Source organism: Anomaloglossus baeobatrachus (genome assembly GCF_048569485.1).
Source record: "Anomaloglossus baeobatrachus isolate aAnoBae1 chromosome 10 unlocalized genomic scaffold, aAnoBae1.hap1 SUPER_10_unloc_1, whole genome shotgun sequence".
Classification (NCBI taxonomy): Eukaryota; Metazoa; Chordata; class Amphibia; order Anura; family Aromobatidae; genus Anomaloglossus; species Anomaloglossus baeobatrachus.
The window spans coordinates 254,078-269,743 of NW_027441824.1; the positions used below are offsets into that span (position 1 = coordinate 254,078).

General features: G+C 45.2%; 1 pseudogene; it reads left to right on the forward strand.

Moving 5' to 3' along the window:
- The first annotated feature begins 12,297 nt into the window (after window positions 1–12,297).
- On the forward strand, window positions 12,298–12,503 carry LOC142260363 (U2 spliceosomal RNA; annotated as a pseudogene).
- Window positions 12,504–15,666: the final 3,163 nt, after the last annotated feature.

Below are 15,666 nucleotides of genomic sequence, written 5' to 3' on the forward strand. Positions count from 1 at the left end.
CGCCTCCCGTTGCCTGGGAACCGTCCAGGCACAAGAGGGCTATGTGTCACCAGAAGGCGCACACACTTCCTCAAGGCCGGCAGACGTGCAATCCCAGGCACCTTCCAGTACCGACCAAGGTAGCGTCCTCCGAAACTACACTTGATCTTAGCCAAAAGGCCGAGAAGCTATAACCCGAATTGGTTACGGCCTTGAGTGGCACCCTGGCCTATACCGGACACATCTTAGGGAGAGGGAGACAAACCCACGCCTACAGAAGACATTTTGTCACCCAAGCCAACCCTTGAAAAGGCTGTTTTGCAGAGCAAAAACAAGAAGAATGGTGCTTTTTGCAGCCGCCGCCCACTGCAATGAATCTGAATAACTCCTCCTTTTGGACACAAGCACCTCCCCTCCCCCTTGCAGTCTTTCCAATTCATGATACAAAAAGACGGACGGACAGGACAGGACAGGACAGGCTGCCTGACTTTCCGTCACTGCCACCCTTTGCCATCCTTGCCCGTAGAAAGCCCTTTCATCATCCCCAAACCCTAATCTTTTCCCTTCCCTTCCCAGATGCGTCTCACTCCCTTTCATTAGGAAGTGAGCGCAGCCTTTTCTCCGTTCTGCACATGCGCGACGTTAAACACAAATGCGCAGGCGTGCGTTCCATTACCCTCACTGCATTCCACTCCCATACAGGAAGTGGGCGCAGCTATTACTACGGTCGCACATAAAAGAACCCACGGCCACCACTGCACATAGCTGACTCCACCACAGGACACCCACTTCTACACCAACGCAGGTAAGACAGGATCGGCACCTCTATGCTCCCGTTACAATCAGGCTCAGTCACCATGTGATAACGCTCTCAACTCTTTAGTTGCAGGCTCCCCTTGCTTCACCTCCACTGGCTGTGCTGCCATTTCCTCTCCCACCTGGAAGGTATACTTTATTCCACTATTTTCCTGTTTCTCTCTTCCCCCTTTTCCCATAACCTACTTTTATCTGCATTTGTGGGGTATCTATATGCTATTTACATCATAGTTTTATTCATTAATATGGAAGGGAAGAGTGCCCATGAGAGTGTTGAACTGCGGAGAGCAAGAGATTAAGCTGCTCCAATTTGCCACCATTGATAAGCTGTTCTCAGTAGATACACATGCTATCCAAACAGCAGCATCCACCATTGCTTCAGCCCACCCATTCAGTGACAGCTCACCAAGTCAGCCAGAGGAGTGGTGTAAGGAATTACACGTAGGCACTGACTCCACACCTTCACATCACAAGAAGGGGGTCTACAGGCTAGTGCAAGAATACGAGCAAGTCTTCAGCAAACATCCGCTAGACTTTTGAAGAATAAAAGGGGTCAAACACTACATCCCCACAAGTGCACACCCACCCATCAAAGAGAGATATAAGCCAAAACTACCTGCACATTACCAGTGTACCAAGGACATGTTGAGCAACATGAAGGAGGCTGGGGTTATCCGTGACAGTTGTAGCCTCTGGGCAGCTCCGTTGGTCCTGTTAAAGAAGAAGGACAGCACCACTCCCCTGTATTGAGGAATAGCTAGCTGCATTGAGAACTGCAAATTATTTTTCTACCCTTGATCTCACTAGTCGCTATTGGCAAGTGTCCGTTGCTGAGGCAGACCGGGAGAAGACCGCCTTTGCCACCCCGATGGGTCTCTGCGAGTTTAAAAGCATGCCCTTTGAGCTGTGCAATTTGCCAGGAACCTTCCAGAGGCTGATGGAATGCTGCTTGGGACACCGAAACTTTGAAACGGTACTGCTATACCTTTATGATGTTATTGTTTATTCTAAAGCAAACAAGATTTTAGGGTGTATAAAAAGGGAGATTAGATCCGGTGATCCCAACGTATTGTTACCCCTCTATAAATCACTTGTAAGGCCACATCTGGAATATGGGGTAAAGTCCTGAGCAGGTTGATAACCATTGGTTTGAGCATGGTAGGGTGTAGTGCGCATCTTCCTGCATCGGTAAAAGCTGCAGAAGTCCTTGAAGATTTCCGCTTCAAAGGCTGTGCCTTGATCTGTGAGGACTCTCTCTGAGTAGCCATGAGGTCTGCATAAGTGTGCTTGGAAGACCTTCGCTGCAGTATGGGCCATTAGATCTTTGACTTGTACCACAACCATAAATCTCGAGTAGTTGTCTACCATCGTAAGTGCATACGTGAGCTCGCCTCGATATTCTGCAACAAAACTCCCTTTTTCGATTTCAGTTTCAGCAAACACTCCTCTTCCTGTAGAAAATATTTATCATTACCTAAGACAGTCATTCTAATGCATGACAATATTAAGGCAATTTAGTTAAAACTTGTTTTAACTCACCTTTAAGGGGATTGATGTATTTCATGGTCAATCCAGGTTTGTCAGTGATGGCACTGACATAATGTATGGCGTCTTTTTCGGGCGTTATCCTTTGCCTTTTCATTGTGAAAATCCAGTTGCCTATATCAAAGCAAATTCTACTACTTGTAAAGTATGCAGAAAATGAAATGTAGAACATATAACATCAACTGCTTAGGAACGCATCATAGGTTAGTACTTAAAAGAATATTGTCATGTTCTAGTCATAATGCAAGCTGGACATTTTTCATGTTACCCTGTAATCGCCGGCCTGTTCTAATGCTCACAAGCCAAGATATAGGCTCAGCTGCTAAGGCTTCCCTCTGCCTTCTGAATGAAACTTGAATATGTCTGGGTCACTGTGTATATAGCAGGTGCTCAGAAAAAATAAGAGTCAATTCAATAGAAATAGCTCTGGCACACTATAGTGATCAATAACGTAAGAAAAGAACTCTTGGAATGCTGAAAATTCTTTATTTGTGCAAAAGGATAATTCATCCAACGTTTCGACCTTGTTTTTAGGTCTTTATCAAGGATAAAGTTATCTAAGATCATAAAGGGTTACAAAACCATATAAACACGTAATTAGTACATAGTACAACATAACAGTACAATATATTGCTACTTGAGAGTACAATGGGTCAAATGACCATGATGCACATACAAAAAATTTTTCCAAAGCCATAGTGAAAACATTTGTACTGAGGAAAGAAAATTTCCACATGACCTATCTGGAGAAACATTCTGGATCAAACAACCAAAAATAGTCAAGCAGGTAAATACACACCTATATGGATAACAGGATGATATGTGTTCAATTGTATAGCGTCATTGCCATTAAGGTACAAATGGAAAACTTGCAATCCTATATAGTGAAGGAAATGAACACATATCATATCAAAGAACACAGGAACATGGGTGTGAGAAAAACCTCAATGTTTATACTTTGTTCTTTATAATGGTGTGAACATGTATATGTCTCAGTACCTTATGCACTTGAGAATTCTAGTGAGTAGATGATGAAAGCCTATTTCAGAACTGGAATCGGTAAATAATTGTAGGTGGAATCTAAATGAAAAGATGGTACAAGTGTTATCATGACACGTGGGCTATAACACAATGGACCGTGTGACAAAGAAGAAAGGAGAGAAAGAAGAGGAAGAAAATGCAACTACCTGTAACATTACGTGATAGTCACTGGTAAGTATCACTTGACAATTCAAGTGAAAAAGGATTCCTTTATTAAAGGGTTCTCAGTCGCCTCATGATCATGAAATACTAGGGTAAATGATATGAGAATGGGTAAGAAGCACCACTAAAGGAAATATGAGATGCAGGACATATATCTATAAACCCCTGAACTACATGATAGAAATAAAAAGAAGAAAAAAGAAAAAAAAGAAGAAAGAAGAAGAACACATAGAATGCGGAAAGAGAATGGGTACAACTACCTGAGTTACTGCAGGGAGGCCCCTGGTTGGTATTGTGAGGGTTAGTGGAATTCCTTCACTGAAGGGTTCTCAGTTGCCTCAGGTTCGTGAAAAATGCTATAGACAAATAATGCCCGGAGAAAAGGGGTTCATATACAGCGAATAATGGTAATACAAGGTACATGTGTCACATGTAATAGTATATATATATATATTGTACTAAGCTCTACACCAGAAATAGAAAGTAGTCCCTCTGCCTTCTGTCTAGGTGCCCTGAGTTATGTCCTGTAAACTGTCACAGGGACCCAGACACACATGTGTAGTAGGGGAATATCCCTGCTGAGATGCCAGTGCTAGAGCACTCGTTTGCTGTGGAGTTGAACGCTATGTGAGCAGTTCTTACCTTCAATGAGCAGAAGTCTCTTTTTTCAGATTTCAATATCTCTGTGGGTATCTGGCAGAAATATGGAATACTCTTTACTGCTAAGACCCTGTACACCACTCCCACTAAAGGGGGCTTTACACGCTGCGACATCGCTAATGCGGAGTCGTTGGGGTCACGGAATTTGTGACGCACATCCGGCCGCATTAGCGATGTTGCTGCGTGTGACACCGATGAGCGATTTTGCATCGCTGCAAAAACGTGCAAAATCGCTCATCGGTGACATGGGTCTCCATTCTCGATTATCGTTACTGCAGCAGTAACGATGTAGTTCGTCGCTCCTGCGGCAGCACACATCGCTCCGTGTGACACCGCAGAAACGAGGAACCTCTCCTTACCTGCCTCCCAGCCGCTATGAGGAAGGAAGGAGGTGGGCGGGATGTTCCGGCCACTCATCTCCGCCCCTCCGCTGCTATTGGGCGGTCGCTCAGTGACGTCGCTGTGACGCCGCACGGACCGCCCCCTTAGAAAGGAGGCGGTTCGCCGGTCACAGCGACGTCGCCGGGCAGGTAAGTATGTGTGACGGGTCTGGTCGGTGTTGTGCAGCATGGGCAGCGATTTGCCCGTGTCGCGCAACAGATGGGGGCGGGTATCCACACTAGCGATATCGGGACCGATATCGCAGTGTGTAAAGTAGCCTTTAATAAACTGTGTAAAGGATTTTAAGTAAAAATCCACAATAAACCAGCGCTAGATGGGTTTTTATAATTTTATTAATAGACCACAAATAAAAAAATTTTTGCTATCCTTGTTTCAAGACAGAGTATTTGATAATATACAATACACTGATTATTACTAAAACCAAGGACCACATAAAACAAGGACCACATAAAATAAAAAATGAAAGTAATGAGAATAAAATTCTTTTGTATAACCAATTAACTTCGAGGTGATACAATATTCACATTGATTTAGTTTTACCAGTCTAATGTAATGCCCCGGCCGGTGGCATATATTTTGTTTGGTTAATAATTTAGACTTATACAATGAAAGATGTACTATACCACCCCTGGCTAACTTACAAGTTTTAAGTTGTACAATATAAGTTTGCGACGTTATATTCGCCCCCAGGGCCTGGGGGAATAAACCTCACAACAACTTGACCGCAAAAAACACCCCGGATTTCTCCGTTGATTAGGCTGGAACCGCTATGTACAGGATTGACCTGTTAGACTTCCAGAGCGGACGTTTTGAGGCCAGTGGCCGCGACTAGTGCTGGCTCTGGGGGAGATGTATGGTTACCGACATCCCTCTTTACAGAGCCTTTATAACACTTCACAAGGCCACAAACCAGCCGGTCCCGTATTCTCCCAAATGTACTTTCGAAATCAAGCAGTACGAAGCCACTGAAAGCACCAAGATGTTGGCTGCGGACAACAATAAGATCAGCGGTAACTACTCAGCCTCTCCAGCGGGCAGTCCAGACCGTATCCAGTGTCAGCTGACTGATTCCACACAGGAGGAAGTTGCTTGGCAGGTTAGCACCACACAAGGCTCCGATCCGCTTCCAAACGAGCAATGCAGAACCGCTGGAGGTACCAATGTATCCTGGTTGCAGACAAAGGAAATGTCAGCGGTAACCTCTCAACCTCTCCAGCAGGCAATCCGTACCGTGTCCAGTGGAAGCCGGTTGATTCCACACGAGGGAGAGATTACTTGGCAGGTTATCACCGCACAGGTGAGGTAGGCAAAAACAGAGTCCTGATCCGACGCGCGTTTCGGGGGCGTGTAACGGCCCCCTTCCTCAAGGATAACTCAGCTGTTGCCTAGAGCACTATTTATGCATATATTTAATTGGTTATAATTTGCATAAAATTAAACAATGTTTAAATTCAACCAACATTCAATGACCACTACATATATCAATTTGTGAAAGACCGTTCATAATAGCCATATAATATAATTATGTGCAAAGGTTTTTCTAAAGGTTTTTCTAAAAAGACCTATATATAGCCTTGCTTGTATCATCATATACTGGGAAGACAATGTGTATATATGCATATGCTTTTTTTCAACAATAAATTTAACAAAAGGACATCATAAAGGTGTAATATAAATTTGCTATAATATGAAAAGCCCCTTATATCTACATCAACCTTGGGCAAGTGAAGCACCAATTTTAATATATATTATGCATATATACACATATATCTCCATGACAATCGCTTTTTTTTTTTTTTTTTTTTTTTTTTTCCTTCTCTCCGTATTATTATCAGTACCTATTACTCCTCTACCTATAAAAATATAAATTAATTAAAAGCAAACAGTTCTATATCATTATTGAGTCCATATGGTTTCAAGGTGTTCAATTCAAAAATCCATTGGCTTTCTGCTCGTGACATTTTTTTAATGAAATCGCCACCTCTCCAATCCTTAGTTATTTTTTGTACGCCCCATACTTGGGATCCTTTAAAGGACCCTCCATGTTTTAACACATAATGTCTGGATAGGGGGTGCTTAGTACATTTATTTTTAACACTTCTAATGTGCTCACCCACCCTTTTCCATAGGGGTCTAATAGTTCTCCCAATGTATTTTTTCTGACAGGGACATTGAATGCAATATACTACTCCCTTTGATTGACATGTAATAAATTCTCTAATCATGACTTCTGACTGCCCCTGTAAGAAGGATTTCCGTGAAATATTTTTTGTATTCTTACATACTATACAGCTTTTGCATGGAAAAAAACCTTTCAGGCCAAATAATCCTCCCTTATTAGGTGCTGTAAGATTACGTATGGTGGGTGCCACTAAATTGCCAATATTGTTTGCCTTCCTATATATGAATATAACGTCGCAAACTTATATTGTACAACTTAAAACTTGTAAGTTAGCCAGGGGTGGTATAGTACATCTTTCATTGTATAAGTCTAAATTATTAACCAAACAAAATATATGCCACCGGCCGGGGCATTACATTAGACTGGTAAAACTAAATCAATGTGAATATTGTATCACCTCGAAGTTAATTGGTTATACAAAAGAATTTTATTCTCATTACTTTCATTTTTTATTTTATGTGGTCCTTGTTTTATGTGGTCCTTGGTTTTAGTAATAATCAGTGTATTGTATATTATCAAATACTCTGTCTTGAAACAAGGATAGCAAAAAATTTTTTATTTGTGGTCTATTAATAAAATTATAAAAACCCATCTAGCGCTGGTTTATTGTGGATTTTTACTTAAAATCCTTTACACAGTTTATTAAAGGCTACTTTACACACTGCGATATCGGTCCCGATATCGCTAGTGTGGATACCCGCCCCCATCTGTTGCGCGACACGGGCAAATCGCTGCCCATGCTGCACAACACCGACCAGACCCGTCACACATACTTACCTGCCCGGCGACGTCGCTGTGACCGGCGAACCGCCTCCTTTCTAAGGGGGCGGTCCGTGCGGCGTCACAGCGACGTCACTGAGCGACCGCCCAATAGCAGCGGAGGGGCGGAGATGAGTGGCCGGAACATCCCGCCCACCTCCTTCCTTCCTCATAGCGGCTGGGAGGCAGGTAAGGAGAGGTTCCTCGTTTCTGCGGTGTCACACGGAGCGATGTGTGCTGCCGCAGGAGCGACGAACTACATCGTTACTGCTGCAGTAACGATAATCGAGAATGGAGACCCATGTCACCGATGAGCGATTTTGCACGTTTTTGCAGCGATGCAAAATCGCTCATCGGTGTCACACGCAGCAACATCGCTAATGCGGCCGGATGTGCGTCACAAATTCCGTGACCCCAACGACTCCGCATTAGCGATGTCGCAGCGTGTAAAGCCCCCTTTAGTGGGAGTGGTGTACAGGGTCTTAGCAGTAAAGAGTATTCCATATTTCTGCCAGATACCCACAGAGATATTGAAATCTGAAAAAAGAGACTTCTGCTCATTGAAGGTAAGAACTGCTCACATAGCGTTCAACTCCACAGCAAACGAGTGCTCTAGCACTGGCATCTCAGCAGGGATATTCCCCTACTACACATGTGTGTCTGGGTCGCTGTGACAGTTTACAGGACATAACTCAGGGCACCTAGACAGAAGGCAGAGGGACTACTTTCTATTTCTGGTGTAGAGCTTAGTACAATATATATATATATACTATTACATGTGACACATGTACCTTGTATTACCATTATTCGCTGTATATGAACCCCTTTTCTCCGGGCATTATTTGTCTATAGCATTTTTCACGAACCTGAGGCAACTGAGAACCCTTCAGTGAAGGAATTCCACTAACCCTCACAATACCAACCAGGGGCCTCCCTGCAGTAACTCAGGTAGTTGTACCCATTCTCTTTCCGCATTCTATGTGTTCTTCTTCTTTCTTCTTTTTTTTCTTTTTTCTTCTTTTTATTTCTATCATGTAGTTCAGGGGTTTATAGATATATGTCCTGCATCTCATATTTCCTTTAGTGGTGCTTCTTACCCATTCTCATATCATTTACCCTAGTATTTCATGATCCTGAGGCGACTGAGAACCCTTTAATAAAGGAATCCTTTTTCACTTGAATTGTCAAGTGATACTTACCAGTGACTATCACGTAATGTTACAGGTAGTTGCATTTTCTTCCTCTTCTTTCTCTCCTTTCTTCTTTGTCACACGGTCCATTGTGTTATAGCCCACGTGTCATGATAACACTTGTACCATCTTTTCATTTAGATTCCACCTACAATTATTTACCGATTCCAGTTCTGAAATAGGCTTTCATGATCTACTCACTAGAATTCTCAAGTGCATAAGGTACTGAGACATATACATGTTCACACCATTATAAAGAACAAAGTATAAACATTGAGGTTTTTCTCACACCCATGTTCCTGTGTTCTTTGATATGATATGTGTTCATTTCCTTCACTATATAGGATTGCAAGTTTTCCATTTGTACCTTAATGGCAATGACGCTATACAATTGAACACATATCATCCTGTTATCCATATAGGTGTGTATTTACCTGCTTGACTATTTTTGGTTGTTTGATCCAGAATGTTTCTCCAGATAGGTCATGTGGAAATTTTCTTTCCTCAGTACAAATGTTTTCACTATGGCTTTGGAAAAATTTTTTGTATGTGCATCATGGTCATTTGACCCATTGTACTCTCAAGTAGCAATATATTGTACTGTTATGTTGTACTATGTACTAATTACGTGTTTATATGGTTTTGTAACCCTTTATGATCTTAGATAACTTTATCCTTGATAAAGACCTAAAAACAAGGTCGAAACGTTGGATGAATTATCCTTTTGCACAAATAAAGAATTTTCAGCATTCCAAGAGTTCTTTTCTTACGTTATTGATCACTATAGTGTGCCAGAGCTATTTCTATTGAATTGACTCTTATTTTTTCTGAGCACCTGCTATATACACAGTGACCCAGACATATTCAAGTTTCATTCAGAAGGCAGAGGGAAGCCTTAGCAGCTGAGCCTATATCTTGGCTTGTGAGCATTAGAACAGGCCAGCGATTACAGGGTAACATGAAAAATGTCCAGCTTGCATTATGACTAGAACATGACAATATCCTTTTAAGTACTAACCTATGATGCGTTCCTAAGCAGTTGATGTTATATGTTCTACATTTCATTTTCTGCATACTTTACAAGTAGTAGAATTTGCTTTGATATAGGCAACTGGATTTTCACAATGAAAAGGCAAAGGATAACGCCCGAAAAAGACGCCATACATTATGTCAGTGCCATCACTGACAAACCTGGATTGACCATGAAATACATCAATCCCCTTAAAGGTGAGTTAAAACAAGTTTTAACTAAATTGCCTTAATATTGTCATGCATTAGAATGACTGTCTTAGGTAATGATAAATATTTTCTACAGGAAGAGGAGTGTTTGCTGAAACTGAAATCGAAAAAGGGAGTTTTGTTGCAGAATATCGAGGCGAGCTCACGTATGCACTTACGATGGTAGACAACTACTCGAGATTTATGGTTGTGGTACAAGTCAAAGATCTAATGGCCCATACTGCAGCGAAGGTCTTCCAAGCACACTTATGCAGACCTCATGGCTACTCAGAGAGAGTCCTCACAGATCAAGGCACAGCCTTTGAAGCGGAAATCTTCAAGGACTTCTGCAGCTTTTACCGATGCAGGAAGATGCGCACTACACCCTACCATGCTCAAACCAATGGTTATCAACCTGCTCAGGACTTTACCCCATATTCCAGATGTGGCCTTACAAGTGATTTATAGAGGGGTAACAATACGTTGGGATCACCGGATCTAATCTCCCTTTTTATACACCCTAAAATCTTGTTTGCTTTAGAATAAACAATAACATCATAAAGGTATAGCAGTACCGTTTCAAAGTTTCGGTGTCCCAAGCAGCATTCCATCAGCCTCTGGAAGGTTCCTGGCAAATTGCACAGCTCGAAGGGCATGCTTTTGAACTCGCAGAGACCCATCGGGGTGGCAAAGGCGGTCTTCTCCCGGTCTGCCTCAGCAACGGACACTTGCCAATAGCGACTAGTGAGATCAAGGGTAGAAAAATAATTTGCAGTTCTCAATGCAGCTAGCTATTCCTCAATACAGGGGAGTGGTGCTGTCCTTCTTCTTTAACAGGACCAACGGAGCTGCCCAGAGGCTACAACTGTCACGGATAACCCCAGCCTCCTTCATGTTGCTCAACATGTCCTTGGTACACTGGTAATGTGCAGGTAGTTTTGGCTTATATCTCTCTTTGATGGGTGGGTGTGCACTTGTGGGGATGTAGTGTTTGACCCCTTTTATTCTTCAAAAGTCTAGCGGATGTTTGCTGAAGACTTGCTCGTATTCTTGCACTAGCCTGTAGACCCCCTTCTTGTGATGTGAAGGTGTGGAGTCAGTGCCTACGTGTAATTCCTTACACCACTCCTATGGCTGACTTGGTGAGCTGTCACTGAATGGGTGGGCTGAAGCAATGGTGGATGCTGCTGTTTGGATAGCAAGTGTATCTACTGAGAACAGCTTATCAATGGTGGCAAATCGGAGCAGCTTAATCTCTTGCTCTCCGCAGTTCAACACTCTCATGGGCACTCTTCCCTTCCATATTAATGAATAAAACTATGATGTAAATAGCATATAGATACCCCACAAATGCAGATAAAAGTAGGTTATGGGAAAAGGGGGAAGAGAGAAACAGGAAAATAGTGGAATAAAGTATACCTTCCAGGTGGGAGAGGAAATGGCAGCACAGCCAGTGGAGGTGAAGCAAGGGGAGCCTGCAACTAAAGAGTTGAGAGCGTTATCACATGGTGACTGAGCCTGATTGTAACGGGAGCATAGAGGTGCCGATCCTGTCTTACCTGCGTTGGTGTAGAAGTGGGTGTCCTGTGGTGGAGTCAGCTATGTGCAGTGGTGGCCGTGGGTTCTTTTATGTGCGACCGTAGTAATAGCTGCGCCCACTTCCTGTATGGGAGTGGAATGCAGTGAGGGTAATGGAACGCACGCCTGCGCATTTGTGTTTAACGTCGCGCATGTGCAGAACGGAGAAAAGGCTGCGCTCACTTCCTAATGAAAGGGAGTGAGACGCATCTGGGAAGGGAAGGGAAAAGATTAGGGTTTGGGGATGATGAAAGGGCTTTCTACGGACAAGGATGGCAAAGGGTGGCAGTGACGGAAAGTCAGGCAGCCTGTCCTGTCCTGTCCTGTCCGTCCGTCTTTTTGTATCATGAATTGGAAAGACTGCAAGGGGGAGGGGAGGTGCTTGTGTCCAAAAGGAGGAGTTATTCAGATTCATTGCAGTGGGCGGCGGCTGCAAAAAGCACCATTCTTCTTGTTTTTGCTCTGCAAAACAGCCTTTTCAAGGGTTGGCTTGGGTGACAAAATGTCTTCTGTAGGCGTGGGTTTGTCTCCCTCTCCCTAAGATGTGTCCGGTATAGGCCAGGGTGCCACTCAAGGCCGTAACCAATTCGGGTTATAGCTTCTCGGCCTTTTGGCTAAGATCAAGTGTAGTTTCGGAGGACGCTACCTTGGTCGGTACTGGAAGGTGCCTGGGATTGCACGTCTGCCGGCCTTGAGGAAGTGTGTGCGCCTTCTGGTGACACATAGCCCTCTTGTGCCTGGACGGTTCCCAGGCAACGGGAGGCGATCACCTTTGTTATTTTGAAGTCCTACTGATAAACAGAAAAAAAAAAAATTAAATCTGTTCTTATCAGTTTAATATCTGATACGTCCCCTCTCTGGGGACCATATATTAAATGGATTTTTAGAACAAGGAGATGGAAAAAATCTTGCTCTGTCCACTCCACGCATTGACCTGGTATTGCAGTACCTCCAGGACCGGTGCACCCCTTCTTAACCCAGTTTCCAAAAGCAGAACTCAATTCACCTGATTCAAATGAGCCCCATTAGTGAATTGAAAGAAAGCAAAAACTTTATATGCACCTCAATTTGGCCAATTCACTTTTCACACTTTCACCCTTTTTTTTATCTTTCACACCTTTTACTTGCTTTATTGATGCAAAAAGCTGTGCCAAATAGCAAACTCATCTCCACTCAACTTGACCAACTCTGCTATGTCCCGTGCAGTATCTTATTCTCAGTCTTATCTAGATCATTTGCAATTGAATAGAATAGATCCCTTTTGGCTGCTTATGACTGTGTAAAATATGTAGTTTTACTGGGCTGGGATGAGAGAATCCATTGAAGCATGGTGTAGGGATTGTGGTTCCTGTGTGCTAAGAAGAGAGGCTGGCACCAGCCAGAAAGCCCCATTGCAGCCAATAATCACTTAATAACTTTTTCAACTTGTCATCATATGGGAGGCCTTCCATTCCTTGTAGTAGTCTAGTTGCCCACCTTTGAACTGACTCTAACTTCTGAATGTCCTTTTTAAAATGTGGAGCCCAAAACTGGTTCCCATATTCCAGATGTAGCCTTACAAGTGATTTATAGAGGTGTAACAATACGTTGGGATCACGGGATCTAATCTCCCTTTTTATACACCCTAAAATCTTGTCCCAAGCAGCATTCCATCAGCCTCTGGAAGGTTCCTGGCGCATTGCACAGCTCGAAGGGCATGCTTTTGAACTCGCAGAGACCCATAGGGGTGGCGAAGGTGGTCTTCTCCCGGTCTGCCTCAGCAACGGACACTTGCCAATAGTGACTAGTGAGATCAAGGGTAGAAAAATAATTTGCAGTTCTCAATGCAGCTAGCAATTCCTCAATACGGGGAGTGGTGCCGTCCTTCTTTTTTAACAGGATCAACAGAGCTGCCCAAAGGCTACAACTGTCACGGATAACCCCAGCCGCCTTCATGTTGCTCAACATGTCCTTGGTACACTGGCAATGTGAAGGTGGTATTGGCTTATAGCTCTCTTTGATGGGTGGGTGTGCACCTGTGGGGATGTGGTGTTGGACCCCTTTTATTCCCCCAAAATCTAGCGGGCTTCCCACCGGTAACCCGCTCCCCAGCTTGGATGGATGCTGAGGGAGCCCCTTTTGCCCGCAGGCTCTGGCCCTGGGAACTGTAGCCTTGGCGGTGACTGTGCTTCCCTCTACGGTGTGAGCTGTTGCCTTCAATCGGGTCTTGACTGCTGGGAAACCCTGGAGGTTCCTGTCGCTAACGGATTTGACCGGTTTTACGGCGACTCCTAGCCTGGTCGGGGTCCGTAGGCCCTGCCGGATGGTGCTGGCTTCTCTTCACTCCCCGATCTGGTACCGGCGGGCCACCGCCCATCCCCGGTCCGTACGGTTCACTCCAATCAGCCTCTCCTGCAGAAGGTCACCACCGTCTGCCAACCTTGCTGAGTGCCCGGGCCACACACCCGGACACGGTCAGTCTCCTCTCCTCTTCACTTCTCTAACTCCAAAACTGATCTCTAATCTGACTCCTTTTCCCGCCTCCAGGACTGTGAACTCCTCGGTGGGTGGGATCAACCGCCTGGCCCACCCCCTGGTGTGGACATCAGCCCCTGGAGGAAGGCAACTAGGATTTGTGTTTAGCTTCGGTGTGCCTAGCCGGAGTGTAGAGTGTGTTGGTGTAGTACCTGTGACGACCTGGCTTGTCCAGGGCGCCACATTCCCCTATAGCAAAATGCAGACCGTCCGCGGGCTGCCCGTCCATCACCGGTTTTATTTTCACAACTGAAAAAGAATAAAACGGTAAAACATGTAAAAGCATCATAAACATTTTACAACGGTACAGCTTCCGCTCTTCTCCCACCCAAACAACCTGGCCCTGATGCTGCCCCTAAGAAGCGGGCAGCACCCCTTGACCCCAGTCCAGCACCAAGTTGCCCGAGTGGGTTCTGTCTCTTTCAGGGGGCCCACGTCCAAGGGGACCCCTGAACCCCCGGAGGATCGCCACCGGTTACGGTAGTGGCGGGCCTAGGCCATCCCTTTCCTCCAGGCCCATCCTCCCAAATCAGCCTCTCCTGGTCGGTAAGCACCCTCTCCGGGTACCAATGCGGTCAACAGAAATAAGCCTGGAAAGCCTTAGCAGCGGTGCGGCCGGTTAAGTCCTTAACTGGGACAACCACCAGGAACCTCGAGTAGTGGTCTACGATGGTCAGAGCGTAGGTGTACCCACTTCGGCTGGGGGTGAGCTTTACATGGTCAAGGGCAACCAGCTCCAGCGGTTGGTGTGTAATGATCGGGTGTAGGGGTGCCTTCTGGCTGGCCTCGTCCTTCCTTCTCAATGCGCAAGGGCCACATTCTCGGCACCAGGCCTCCACAGATTCCCGCATTCCACTCCAATAGAACCGCTCTCTTAACAACATCTCTAGCTTCTTCCACCCGAAGTGCACTGCACCATCATGGTATGCTTGCAGGACGGTGGGCACGTTAGCCTGGGGAATCACCAGCTGGCGGATCTTCTCGTGAGTCTTTGGATTAATCAGCTCGCGATACAACTTCCCCTGGTGTAGGTATAGCCGGGTCCGTTCTTGCCACAGACGTTGGGCTTCGGCAGGGGCAGCAGGGTCTATCCCAGCAGAACCCTGTTCCATTAGAGTCTTGACCAGGCGGACAGCAGGTGCCTGGTCCTGAGCTTCCTGCCAGTCCTGTCGGGGCAGCGGATCCAGGTTCACCCGTTGTTGGTAGACGTGCACCTTCTCAGTGAATGGCCGGTGAAATGCAGGCAACTCGATCTCTTCGAGGTCATCATCCTCTGGCCCCTCTTCCGACAGGTGGGGCATCCGGGAGAGTGCATTGGCATTGACGTTGGTACGGCCGGCCCGGTACTTGATGGTGAAATCGTAGTTGGCTAACCTGGTCACCCACCGCTGCTCCAACGCGCCCAGCTTGGCCGTATCTAGATGGGTCAGCAGGTTATTGTCTGTGTACGCGGTGAACTTGGCTGCTGCCAGGTAATGGCGGAACCGCTCGGTGATAGCCCACACCAGTGCCAAGAGCTCAAGCTTGAAGGAGATGTAGTTCTCAGGGTTCCTCTCAGTCGGTCGGAGTTTTCGGCTAGCATAAGCTATTACCTTTTCCCTTCTGTCTTGGACCTGGGAT